This window comes from Muscardinus avellanarius, assembly GCF_963383645.1.
Source record: "Muscardinus avellanarius genome assembly, chromosome: 19".
NCBI classification, from domain to species: domain Eukaryota; kingdom Metazoa; phylum Chordata; class Mammalia; order Rodentia; family Gliridae; genus Muscardinus; species Muscardinus avellanarius.
The window spans coordinates 45,131,018-45,144,260 of NC_137805.1; positions in this window are offsets into that span (position 1 = coordinate 45,131,018).

Below are 13,243 nucleotides of genomic sequence, written 5' to 3' on the forward strand. Positions count from 1 at the left end.
ACTATCATTGTTAATTTTGGATAAATTGCTATAATACTAGATGTCAACCACTAAGCCAAGCATGGGAAGGAGGGATGGGGAGTTAACGGGGTGGGGGAATCGGGTAGGGGCTGACTGGGTGAAGTGTGCATGTATGTCTACAAAAGTTTTTTTTCTCCCAATATGATGTATGAATACAATGCAGCAATGGGGGAATCTTTAATAGAAGAATTCTCTACACTATTTGCAATCAATAAACTTCCATTTTTCTAATGGAAAATGAGTTATGTGGCTCCAACGTTTTCCAAATTTACTACAATCATGGGTTTGTAATGACTTAAGTATTACCAGCCCCCCCAAAATCCATGTCCATCCAGACCCTCAGAATGTAAAGTTATTTGCAAACAGATTATTTGCAAGTTGTACTCATTTGATTTCACACTTAATGGAAGTTGGTGCCAAGTACAGTGCCTGTGCCCTAGGGGAAGGGTGGAGGACATGGGGACACAGAAGGCCATGTGAGGAGGCAAGAGACTGCAGGGGCGGTCACACACCAGGGACCACAGGGTGAGGAGAACCATCAGGACCTGGAGAGCGCTGGGGGAGCTGCCCTCAGAGCCTGCTGAGCAGAGAGCCCTCTCACCCTTCACACCGACTCTGGCCTCCCAAACTTTCAGAGAATGGACTTCTACTGCAGGAAGCCACCGTGTATCTGTTAACTTCTTCTGGCAGCTCCGGGAACATGCTATAGGCCCTTTCTTCTCTGTCACGACTCCATTGTAAAGGGAAGCATGATTTACAAAGACACTTTGCCACATTCAGAGCAATTATAAAGATGATCATCTCTACAAAGTTAGGGGTGGCTCAAGAATTCTACCTCCTGGCAAAATGGCTTCTCACTCTGTTTCACAACATAGCAGTTCTGTGCAGTGTGACTTCTCTCCTATGTAACGGAGAGGCGCCTTTCTGCATTTTTTACCCTTTGACGAATCTCTGGTCTATGAAGCCCTTGATGTCTTATAAAGTTTGTGATAACTGAATGTTGCCCCCAATGATCACATTTCAACCAGTTACTCTTGTGTGATGGACTAATAACATCCCCATTCACTCCATTTGCAACACTTCTGGCTGCCAGTGTCACTGATCTGCAACAAAACTATATGACAAGGGGTGCTAGAGAGTGAGCTTGGGGCCATATGCATCCTAGGAAATTACCCTACCACTGAGCTGCGTCTCAGCCATAGAAAAATCGAGATATATTAGTCAAGTGTGGTGGCGCACGCTTATAATTCCAGTACTTGGGAGGCTAAGAATGGAGGATTGCGGGTTCATGGCCAGCCTCACCTACTTGGTAAGGCCTTCTGCGACTTAGTGAGACTCTATTTCAAAATAAAAGAATAAAAATATAGCTGGAGGTGTAGCTCAGAGGTAGAATGCCCCAGGGTTCAATTCCCAGTTCCACACACACAGCTTTTTGAAAACTCTAAAAATTACCCTCAACCTTGCAAAAAAAAAAAAAAAAAAAAAAAAAAAACCCGAGAGCATTTATTTAAGAAAGTGGCTGAGTAGTGCCAGAATGGCATACCTTGTTGGCATTTAACTAGTTCTACTTTAATCTCTGATCCCCTCCTGTGTGTTACCTTTGAAGCCAAGGGCCAGAAAATATGGTGTACATCTGCAGCCTGGCAGCTGCCGCAGGAGTACAGGGTGGGACACATCCAAAACCCCACTCGAGAGAGCTCTCATCATTACCTGATTACCTGGAATTCCCTAGGAAAACCCACCCAGGGCATCGCTTACTCCCTTTATTACGCGGCACTCAGATTTCATTCAGTGCACTTTTTATCCAGGAGAACGCATTAAACTACTCAACAGTCATTGTTTAACAGTGCAGCAACACCTAGGTAAACCACAAGCCAAAAAGTAAAGTCTGAGTAAGTAAATGTTTACAGGGGCTCAGAGCAGAGAGAAGGGTGCACATGCTCATGGCTGGCAGGCGGGAGCGCTTCATCTATGGCTGACCACTACACTTCCACAAACAGGAAGACACAGGTTTGAACGTCTCTCCAAGTGCCCCAACATCATACACACACACACACACACACACACACACACACACACACACACACATCACCCTTAACAGTCTAAGACAGTGTTAAAACCTAATCTTTTCATTAAAAAAAAGTTTATCTCACTGGGCATGGCAGCACATGCCTGTAATCCCAGTACTTGAAAGGCCAAGTCAGGAGGAGGACAGATTTGAGGCCAGCCTCAGAAATGTAGTGAGACCCTGCTGCAAAATAAAAAAAGGGCTGGGGTGTAGTTCAGAGGTAGAATGTCCCTGGACTCCAACCCTAGTGCCAAAGGTAAATAAATATTTAAAAGTCAATCTCCAATTTATAGCTGGTAAGTATGACAATAGGACAGAGATTTTGTGACCAAAACCAAGAGAAAAATGTAGCCATCCCTCAGTGAGCACACTCCCACCTCTCAGAGAGCACCTTTGCTAATACCCTGGCTGGCTACCACTGCACTGCCTTCTCCTTTACCCTAACAAAGGGTCTGCATGTGGCCTGCACTCACTCCGCCAGCTCCTCTGGCCCCTCACTCATCCACACGCTGAGGACATGCTTCCACTCAGAGCATCAGGATCCCACATGGACCAACTCACTGGGCCCTTCCTGGTTACATGGCTGCCTCACATTCAGAGTATATAGAGAGTATATACATATATTTACCGGGGCTTCATCCGTAATAGTATATACTATGTATACTATATATATATTGTATATATGTATACATAAATACATACATACATACATACACACAGATATGCTTACATATGTCTCCAATCCAACCAAAGAATATGCACAAATGAGAATATATAGACAACCAAAGAGATATATACACATATATACATATATCCCCAATCAAACCAAATAATATATACACAAACCAGAATACATAGCCAATTAAAGATATATATACACATTTACTTACATTTATCCCCAATCCAAAAATACATGCACAAACCAGAATATATAGCTGACCAAAAATATTATATATATAGTAGATAGACACATAAATGCATATATCCAATCCAACCTAAAAATATATACGCAAACCAGAATATATAGTCAACCAAGGATATATACACACATACTTACTGGTCCCCAATCAACCAGAGAATATATACACAAACCAGAATATATAGCTGGCAAGGGATATCTATATATTGTTAGATATAGATATGTATATATACACAGATACATACATGCATACATATAATCCACCCAAAGAATATATACGCAAACCAGAATATACAGCCAACCAAGGACATGTACACACTGGCACGTGTCCCAGTCCAACCACTTGCATTCTGCTCCTGCCTCTGCTCTCATGGTGTTACACATCCTGTTGCAGGAGGGTCTAGACACGTGTCTCCAGATGCACACAAGTCTGAGACCACACTTCCCAGTCTCCCTTGCTGGGACTAATGGGCCATATGACTGAGTTCCAGCTCTCGTAGCATGGAAGGAACTCATATGTGTAAGTACCTCCTGCAGAGGGCCCCCGACTTGTCCCACGCAAATGTCCTCTCCTGAGTGGGGAGCTGCGACAGGAGCTGTTAGAGTCCTGAGTCCTCTGAGCCGGACACTAAGACACTTTCTCGAGTGCCCGTCCAGAGTGCTACTGAATAGAAACTGAGAAATAAAAATCTTCTGCGACCAACCTTTTGAAGTTTTTCTTGTGCTGCATCTAGCATGTGTTGCCATCAACACACAGATAAAGCACCTGCCAAGACAGACCACTGAGGACAGCATCGCCTGCCCCAGTGAAGACCTTGGAGGGGGGGCCTGACACTGCAACCTCAGCCTAATCTGCAACACTGTTGTACACAAGGACAAGTAATGTGTTCACCAGGAATAAACCTCAATTAAACTGAAAGACAATCTCTGCACTCCTCATCTTACTGCTAGAATACCCTGAAACAGTCAGTCAGTCGATCAACAAGTACTCACCAGCGCCGGTCAGCCCTGTCCACCCGGCTGGGAGCTAGGAAGTCGTGCTGGCCATGAGTGGCTTCATGGTCAGGACATTTCTTCACGTGAACTCTCTCTCTACAGGGAACGGTGTTGCAGTCACAACCTCACCAGCTGCAGATGGACTGGCCGGGGTCCCAGGTGGTCTACACACTGGGTTGTGGTTTCGTCATGTGGGCCCACGCCTGGCAGAGAAGGGAGAGAAACAGACCATTACCTTCTGGTGAGAGAGCAGAGTGTGTTTACTGGGGCTGGATGGAGGACAAAGGGGAAACACTCAAAACAGGGAACCTTCTCAAGGTAAGTCTAACAGGCCAAGGAGGAGTTCACCATGAGCACCCGGAGGAAGGGAAGGCACAGGGGAGCAGAAACACCTGGTGTGCGCAGGCACGAGGGTGTGTTGTGCCTCAGCTCAGCGGCCACCAGTGCCTTCCCTGGGGTAGAGACACTGGTGCACGTGTGGAGGGCGTCGGGTGGCTCCACTCTGTGTGGCTGGAATCTGTCACTGGTCACCAGGATGCACGTGCAGGCTCCACCCTTGCGTGTCCAGCCAGGACCACATGTGGGCTGACACAGGACCAAGCTCACACACTGTGCCATGCACCAAACGGGGGTTAAAATCCACAAGGAGAAGAAGAGGGTGCCTCTTCCACAGCACCCCAAAGTTCCAGGAGGTCCAACAGGAGCCCTGTCTACCTGCCCCAGCAGCACAGCTTTCAAGGATGTGGACTGTAGGGAGGGAGTAGCTGGGGATTGAGCCCAGCACTATACCGCCAATCTACACTCCCAAACCTTTTGGGGTTTTTTTGAAATATGGTCTTGCTAGATTTTGGGCACTGCTGGTCTCAAATCCATGATCCTTCTGTCTCAGACTCCCAAGACTGAGATTGCATATGTGTACCTCCATATCCAGCCACATATCTTAGAATTCTTGATCTAATTTTGTATAAATTGCACAGCTGACTGAGGCACAGTCGTAGAGAATATGTCTCACAGAATTGCAAGTTTCCTCCTGTCTCCTCAGTGAGGGTGAGGACTGGTCGTCAGGATTCTCCAGGGATGCTCAGTCACAGCCTCAGTTACTGCCAGTCGGTCGCTGGTCACCTCAGCCTTGCCTTCAGCTTGGCCTCTGCTTCTCCATTCTTCTTTCTTTTTTCTCTTTTTCTTTATTTTAGTTTGAAATAGGATCTCATTAACTTGCTGAGGGCCTCGCTGTAGCTGAGATTAGTTTTGATCCTGTGATCCTCCCGTCCTAGCCTCCGAAATACTAGGACCACAGGCATGGGCCACCATTCCTGGCTATTTATTTATCTTTTAAAACTTTTATTAACTTATTTTGTGGTACTGGGGATTGAACCCAAGGGCATTTTACCTCCAAGTTCCATCCCAAGACTTCTTTTTGTTGAGGGTTTTAACCAAACGGTGTAAAAATGATTAAGCACAGGCACCGCAAAGCAGTCATGGTGTGGGTCAGGGAAAGCAACAAGGCAGTCAGGGACGAATCAGTAGGAAGGGATCACAATCCTGGGGAATTTCACAGTCCACCTGCTTCTCCGTCCAATTTGGTCCTTGGAAACTTGCCTGCCCACAAACTAATTTCCACTAGGGTTGAACATTTAGTGGGACTGAAGTGACCTCAGAGCTGATGACTAAGGAGGCTCCCAAAAGACAGAGATGTGATTGAAGGCAGAATGTCCCTGGGTTCAATCCCCAACACCAAAAAGAAAAAAAAAAGAAAAAAGAACTAGTTACCTTCCTTTTCCTCCTGATGTTGACTGAGACAAAAGTAGTTCAGTGAGTTGAGAATGCTCCCCAGCTACCAGTGGTGGAGCCTGGTATAAACGTTGGCCATCAGGGTCTAGGTACCACACTTCCAAGGTCTTCTTGCTTCTGTATTCTCACTAGTAAACCATGAGAATGGGCTTGTTGGGATTGTTTTTGTTTGTTTGAAAGTACTTGGTATGGACTCAGGGGCATTCTACCTCTGAGGTATACTGCTAGCTTTTTTTATTCTTTATTTTGTAACAGAGTCTCACTATGATAGGGAGGACTTCACTAAGTAGCTGAAGCTGGCCTTGAACCTACGATCCTCCTGTCTCAGCCTCTCAAGTACTGGGATTGTAGGTGTGAACTACCACACCCAGCAACTGTTGGTATTGTTTACCTAGAAGATTCTTATTTCCACTTGTTCAGATTTTGCATAAAAGTGAATAAATTTTTATTTTTGTACTGAGACAAGGGCACAGAGCAGCTGGCCACTGCAGAGACAGCAGCCATAAAAGAGGAGAGATGTGGGGTAATCTGATATGTCATCCATGAAGAAACCACCCTGCTGGTTGGCTCCAAGAGTGGGGAGCCCCTGGATTCAGAGGTAGAACAGGTAGAGGCCAGCACAGCCCAGCTGAGGGCTGAGTTGGGGCTGCAGCCAGCAGCAGGAGGAGATGCAAGCTCTGCTACAGGTGGTCTGGACACTGCACTACCTCCATTACTGAGGCCTTCACCACCAACGGCGAGCTCAAAGTGCACCATGCCTCACCCAAGGGTGAACAGGAGGTCAAGGGGGGTCTCTCATGCCTCAAGCAACCTTAGTGCTTTGCTGCCTCAGGCCAGGGCCAGGCTGGTCCCTGTGGCACCAACACTGGTGCACTCCACTGATGCCCTTCTGTGTGTCCAGACTTCAGCCTGGCCTTCCACCTTGCCTTGGCCAGCACCACCGTGTCCATAGTGCCTCAGCCTGCTGGCCCCGCTGCCCAGGGCAGGCATGAAGGACAACAAGGCCTCCAGCAGATGGAACTCAGGAAAGGGGCCAAAAGGGGCAAAGGAGGCATGCTGGTGGGGTGCCTCAGAGCCGAGAAGGCAGGAAGAATACGGGAGGCACCATCCCACCTGCCCCACTCTGGGACCCCTGCTTCTGGTGCCTGGAGTGCTACACAGGTTTCAGGCACCAGTGGCAGTACAGCGAGACCCATGCTGGGGCCGCCCCTGCCCAGGTGTGTGCTGCCAGCCTCAGGAGTTCAAGCGGCTGGCCTGCGTGGCTCGCCAGGTTCAAGTCGACACCTGATCCACGCTGCACCAGTACCCACACTGCCCACAGCACCTCTCCCATGTCTATGGGCTCCTGCCAAGGGGAATCACAGTTAGACTCCGGGTTCTCTCTTCCCAGCTATACCTGTACTCTCTGGGCCACACAGGAAAGCGTAAGCAGGCTCTCTTTCCTCTTCTTTGACAGGGCTCATGAATGTCCTCCAGGCTGTCTCTACTGTCCCCTAGCCTCCACTGGGGAACATCAGCATGGCTTTCTCCACTCTTCTCCAGGCTACACAGGAAAGTATGTGCAGGCTCTGGGTCCTCACCTCCAGGCTGGGCAGAAGTGCAGTGGGCAGGCTGTCTCTACTCTCCCCTAGTGAGGGGACATCAGCATGGCTCCATCTCCACTCTGGGCTGCACCGGAGATGACAAGCAGGCTCTCTCCCCTGTCCCGGGCTGTGCAGTTCAGAGGCAGGTGGGTTGTCTCTATTCTCCTGAAGACTTCACAGGAGAATGGCAGACTGACTGTGACTTCTTCCCCCTTCTGTCCTGGCTGTGTGTCCTCCTTGGCCAGTGCATGTTCAGAGCAAAAAGGGGAGGCAGTCTGGGTGGGCTCACTGGCTCCACTGTGGAGACAGTGAAGGCAGGAGGATTCTGCACATGAGGACCTCACCATCTATGCTCAGGCCTAACCTGGAATACACACGCTGCACCCAGATCACCTTGTGATGGCCAATGCAATATGTGGCCATAGTGTCGACAATGATTCTGGTTGACTTAGCTAGCTAGGTCCATGTGAGTTGTAACTCAGACAATACCTGACTCTCATGATCATGGGGTCTGGCTGTTTGGGGAGAGGCTCATGAGGAGTTGCTGAATACTCACCCTGCTCAGCCACAGGTTTGGCCAATGGCCTCTGGGTGGATTCAAGTCAACACATGATGGATGAGGTTTTGTGCATTCCCTTCAACTCCTCAAAGATGGCATCTTGAGAAGACAGAGTTTGTAAGCAAACAGTGGGGGAGGATGCCCAGGCCCCAGATGTCCATCTCGGAGCCTTGTGCTTGGCCCTGGCAGAACTCAGGGTGCAGAGGTAGAGAGCATCACAGGAGGACGGCTGCTGCGGACTAGCGGGGAACTTGAGGCTCAGCGCAAAGTCACTGAGCTGAAGCATCTCATTCTAGCTGTCTGTAGAGTCCACTGCTATCAAAGTCAGGGTCCAAGATCTGAGAGAGAATGATGATTAGGAGAGGCTAATCATCCCACAGTGACAGAGTTACTAATCACACTACCACCTGTCAGAGCCCGCTCGGCTGATCTGAGGTGGGCCAGCAGCTCTAAGATGGCGCCATTGTAAGGCGCCAGATCACGCGCCTCTCTGTTTGCTGGCGATAGCCGCATGCGCAGTGCGGCTGATCATGTGTCAGGTGCGTGATCAGTGCCTGCGTTCATCGTGTCCATCAGTGGAGTTGCCAATGGGAAACTGTATTGTAAGGTCTGGGGGGAGGGCCTTCGGAGTTGTATATATACAGGTGGTTGCGTGAATAAAGGAGGATTCTTGTTCCAGCTGAAGAGGTGTCCGTGTCCTTCTCTGAGTCCCTGCGGGTCGGAGTCTTGGGGAACGAGCCCATTCTACTCTCAAAAGTACCATGATGAAAGAAAAAGGGGGAATAAGAGTAAAATGGAAAGCACCTAAAGATCAACTCAATCTCGCTTTATTTATTTTAAATTTTTTAACATTGGATGTGGATGGACGTTCTGCGGCGGAACGGCACCGTTCAACCTTGCTTGCGAAGGGCAGGCCGAGCCATGTGGAAGGATGTGTTGACAGGGAGATGGAATGGTCCAGATCCAGTACTAACATGGGCTCGAGGCTCTGTGTGTTTTTCTGCAGGACAAGGAAACGCCTATTTGGGTCCCAGAAAGACTGATTCGCCATGTTCAAGATCAGGAGGAGGAGCCAAAGCATCAGGTTGTTGATCCTGCAATTATTGGTGATGATGCATCTGGGGAAGGTTGAGAGAGAATTGTGGGGGATTGTTCCGGCATTCCCACTTCCTCTGCCCATCACCACAGGGACAATGGTTGTTGTACAGATATAACATCTTTGTCTATGTTGTTAGGGGGAGCTGTAAGAAATTGTAGTTATATTCAAAATTTTTCACTTTCTTTTGAGGAGAGCGTACAGGTAAATTGCTCTAGTTGACAGTCCTTGGTATTTAAGCCAACCCGTCTGTTTGGCTCCACCGTTCTGTTGGATTGTTTTTAGTGGGTCCGAAATTAATAACAGTTTATCTTGTTTTAATGATACCTGTTTTTTGACCCCCTGCTGGAATGCTAGTGTCGATGGGTTTATGCATCACATCTGTTCAGTATCATAACCTAACTCGTGGAGCTAATTTGTCCCGCAGAATGAGCAATATGCTTTTAGGAAATTGGAATCAGGAATTTGAACGAACCATGGCCGATCTGCGTGCATCGATTGTGACCGTGAATGCTTCTCGCGTAGAAATCGCCTTGATTCAGCAATGGATGGATGTGATCCATGGAACTGTGGGATTTCTTAAGGATTGGGGGGAGTCGCTTTTTGGGCGTTCTTGCTGGTGGTTATGGGTGGTATGATTGTTGGGTACATACGTCGAATTAAGCGGCAAGCAGCAAAACAATAATGTGTCCTTGTCCAAGCCATGGCTGCCTTAGAGGCTGGGACGTCTCCTCAAATATGGCTTAATATGCTGGACCGGTAGTCAATGACGGGTAAGATCGAGTGCAGAGATATATCAACCTAAGACAGGAAAAAAACCATGATGTTGTTTATCCCATGACGGGTAAGAATATTTGCTGCATTCGACAACCTAAGCCAGGCACGGTCCCTGAGCGTACCCTGAGTGCATTTTGTTTCTTTGATAAAACAAAAAGGGGGGAGATGTCGGAGCCCGCTCGGCTGGTCCAAGGTGGGTCAGCAGCTCTAACATGGCGCCGTGGTAAGGCGCCAGATCACGCGCCTCTGTTTGCTGGTGATAGCCGCATGCGCAGTGTGACTGATCATGTGTCAGGCGCATGATCAGTGCCTGCGTTCATCATGTCCATCAGTGGAGTAGCCAATGGGAAACTATTATAAGGTCAGGAGGGAGGGCCTTCGGAGTTGTATATATATGCAGGTGGTTGCGTGAATAAAGGAGGATTCTTGTTCCAGCTAAAGAGGTGTCTGTGTCGTTCTCTGAGTCCCTGTGGGTCGGAGTCTTGGGGAACGATAACCACCCACAAATATATCCAATTGTGATTACTTTAAATCAATGGAATACAAATGTATATGAAAGAAAATGCTGTAGTGCAGCACGTACTTGGTGGTGTCCATCTCAGTGGCCTGCTTTTGCTGGAGATATCTTATTACCGAGTAGTGCAGGGCACTTCTCCTCGCCTTTCTCTTCAGCTCTTTGGGTGGATCCAGGGTGGACCACTGAACCATCAGGCAACTGAAGAGGCTCTCGTGATCCTGCTCCCAATTTTGCAGTTCACTCTTCCACCGCATGTGTTGTCAGGGGTGGTGGCTGCAGACTCAACAGGGTTGCCAGGTGGAGGCAGAGTCTGCCTCTGCTGATAGTTCCTGGGAGAACAAGCTGGGCTGGGGTGCCTCACATCTGTGCTGGGTACCATGCTGGGAGTGGGTGTCCTTTCACCAGGTCTGCACAGAGGAATAGCAGCCGGGCTCTATCCTCTCTGCTGTGGGGTGCATAGGTAAATCACCAGCAGGTTCTCCACAGGACCCTTTTCTCTGCGATGGTCGGTAGAAGTGGGGCCGGGCTGCGTCTTCACTCCCTATGGCTCCGATGCGGAGCAGAAAGTGGGCTGTCTATCTTTTCACTTCTGGGCTGAGCAGGTAAAAGACAGACAGGCTTTCAATGAGCAGGCTGTTGGCACAGACAGCCAGGTGTGGTGTGGGTCATTCCCCAGACAATGCATGACCCTCAAGATCAGGGAATTAGGGTACGTGGAAGTGACTCATGAGGAGTTGGCAAATATTTGCCCTGGATCAGTCAAAGATGCCCCCAAATTTGTTCTGCCATTGGCCTCTTGGCCGGATCCACAGCCAGCACCTAGTGGATGACCTGTGAGGCTCAGCCCAGAGTCGGTAATTTTGATGTTGTCTTTTGTCAGCAGGATGCTGTCTGGCTCCTGGTCCTTGTGTGCGATGCCTTCCTGGTGGCAATGGTCCTTCGTCCACAGGATCTGTCTGAAGTGTCTGTCAACCAGCCTCGACCTCCCACACACCAATGAGCAGCCCATCTCCTAGTCTATGACTAAAAAGATGTTTTCTGGGGTCTCTATGATTTCAAGGAGCCAATGCCCTGAAGCTCCTGCCTAAGCTGGAGAGCACCCAGCTCACCTGAGTTGCACTAGTGGAGGGTGGCCTTAGTATGATTAGTCAGACACAGGCACAAACGGCCGGGTCTGTTGTGGGTTGTACCACAGCCAACACATAGCCCTCATGGTCACTGGGTTAGGCTCTTTGGGGAGTGGCTCCCAAGTAGTTGATAAATACTCACCCTGGATCAGCCACGAGTACCTCAGCATCGCTTTGGCCCTCGGCCTCTGGGCTGGGTCTACCATCAGCAACTGCTGGATGAGGTTCTGCACCTTGGTGCAAAGGTGAGAGGGCACCTTGTAGCATCCCTGCACAGCCTGTTCTTTCAGCTCTTCAAAGATGGCACCATTGAAGGGGAGGGTCTTGGGAGAAATAAAGGGAAGAAGGATGCCCAGGCCCCAGATGTCCATCTGTTAGGACTCAGGGGTACAGAATTGGAGAGTGCCACAGGAGGACTTGAGTTGTTGCCCACCAGTGATCTTGCAATTCAGCCTAAGGTTGACAATTTGGTTGTGGCCTTTGGTCTAGCAGGACCTGTCTTCAGATCCCTGTGCCGGCTGTCTTCATGGTGCCAATAGTGTACCACCCTAAGGATCTGTCAGCAGTGTGTTTGGGCCTCCTCTTCCCTCATCCAATAGGGAAACAAACTCCATGATTAAAAAGATCTCATTTGATGTCTCCAGAATTCAAGGAGCTGGGCCATGTGTTGGTGCTCCACACATTAGGTCAACCTCCACATAATAAGGGGCGCCTATGCCTTGATTTGTCTAAAACTTTATGGCCACATCGATCCCAGTGAAGATATGGCAGGCCAGCTAAATACAGCCAAAGGTGCCCTGGGTCACTTCCCACAAGGACTCTATATAATGGTGCTTGAGGGCCTCCTCACAAGGAGAGCTCATGGAGACATCTAGCCTCACAACTCATTGAATCCCATCATTTAAAAACAAAACCACAAATCCAAAATCTAGAGTCCATAATCTACAGTCCAAAGCCAAAAGTCCAAGCCTCAAGTCCAAAAGGCGAAAGCCCACGCCAATTAGATCCAAAGCCAGAGAACCACCATGCCGCAGTCCTGCAGGTCATCACTGAGGAGCTCTCTGCACTCCTGGAAAAAAACCCAGCCGTCGCCAGGTGCTTATATAGCCCATGCTCAAGACACCTCATGACAATGGTGCACCATATTCAGGATCTGCCCGGTCCTCTGTGCATGATGCTTCCCCGCGGAAACAGCACACTGCCCACAGGATCTATCACAAGGGACATCGGCTTCCTCCTCCACATGCAAAAGGTAGCACCACCCATCCCTGCTCACAAACTCCACGACTGAAATGGTTTTCCAATTGTCTTCCAACAAAGCTTGGGCGCATCCCGGCTCAGTCTGTGAGGCACTACCTGGCAGCTGGCCACTGGGTGAGTAGTGAGCCAGGTGTGGGGTGGGTCATACCCCCAGGCAACGCATGACCCTTCGTGTCTTGGAATCAAGTTGTTTGGAGAGCAGCTCATGAGCAGTTAGTCAATACTGGCCCTGGATCAGCCATCCCAATTGTAACCTCCTCAGCGGGTCTGTCTCTGCCCATCTTCCTGCACCCGTGTGGACCCATTCATATGGATTTTCCTTTGTATTCCCCTGCCTTGATACTTTCCCAAAAGTCTCAGCTCTTGAGGAATGGAGATGAACACATCTGTCCTCTCTGCAAGTCGTGTGACTTCTTCTGAGAAATGGGATGGAAGCACTCAGCAATGTGGGCTGAGGCAGTACCATTCTCCCTAAGGCGCTGAGTCTCCAGCCCCCTCCTCAGTGACACAGAAATGGGTGAGGTGATGG